Source organism: Vulpes lagopus, chromosome 3 (genome assembly GCF_018345385.1).
Source record: "Vulpes lagopus strain Blue_001 chromosome 3, ASM1834538v1, whole genome shotgun sequence".
NCBI classification, from domain to species: Eukaryota; Metazoa; Chordata; class Mammalia; order Carnivora; family Canidae; genus Vulpes; species Vulpes lagopus.
Genome location: NC_054826.1, coordinates 20,748,730 through 20,749,695, shown reverse-complemented (window position 1 = coordinate 20,749,695; position 966 = coordinate 20,748,730). Strand labels below are relative to the sequence as shown.

Sequence of the window (966 nt, the reverse complement as noted above, 5' to 3'; positions counted from 1 at the left end):
AAAAACTACAAACAACCTGAATGTCCACTTACGGTTGCATAAATGAGTTGTGAAGTATTCACACAACTAAGAAAATGATATAGCCAAATGCTGTAGTATGGGTGACATCACAAATACAATATTGAACAAAAGAAAGAAGGATAAAAACCATTCCAACAGGACACTTGGAAGTGGCCATGGTGTAGATCAGACTCTGCTTTCTGGAGTGCCTCATTCTGCTTCCTCTGCAACCATGTCTGACAAACCCCATATGACTGAGATTGAGAAATTTGATAAGTTTAAATTAAAGAAGGCAGAAAAGTAAGAGAAAAATCCACTGTCTTTAAAAGAAACGACTGAACAGGAGAAGCAAGCAGGCAAATCGTAACAAAGTGTGGGCCACCAATATGTACTATACATTCTACAAGCACTGCCTTCTTATTTATTTTACTTCTATTAGCTGTTTAACTTTGTAAGATGCAAACAAATTGGATCAAGTTTAAATGACTGCCGCCCTTTTTCCTCATCAAAGAATCAGAACTACTGACAATGAATGCTGAGCCTGCCTCCCCCAATTGCTTGTCCGGCTGGCAGGGAAGGAAAAGAACTTGCATGTTGGTGAATAAAGCCAGGGGATGGGGGAGTGGAGGACAGTGAGAAATCTAGAATAAAAACCAAGTTGGTCCAAGGTATCCTGCAGACTATAAAATGCAGTTTAATCAGAGTGCCATTTTTTTTGTTCAAATGATTTTAATTATGGGAATGCATAATTTTTAATAAGCAAACTAAAAGTTTAAAATATGAAAAAAAAATCCAACAGTATCATTCCATTCATATTAAGTTCAAAAAAGGTGAAACCAGACCATTGTTTAAGGATGTATATATATAGGTTGTAAAAGCATAAAGAGAAAGGTATGATTATCACAAAGCCAGAATAGTGAATATCTTCAGGGTGAAAGGCTAAGATTATAATTAGGGAGGAGACCA

At 36.4% G+C, this 966-nt stretch overlaps 1 pseudogene; it reads left to right on the top strand.

Annotated features, from left to right (window-relative positions):
- The first annotated feature begins 232 nt into the window (after window positions 1-232).
- Window positions 233-367, top strand: LOC121488268 (annotated as a pseudogene).
- Window positions 368-966: the final 599 nt, after the last annotated feature.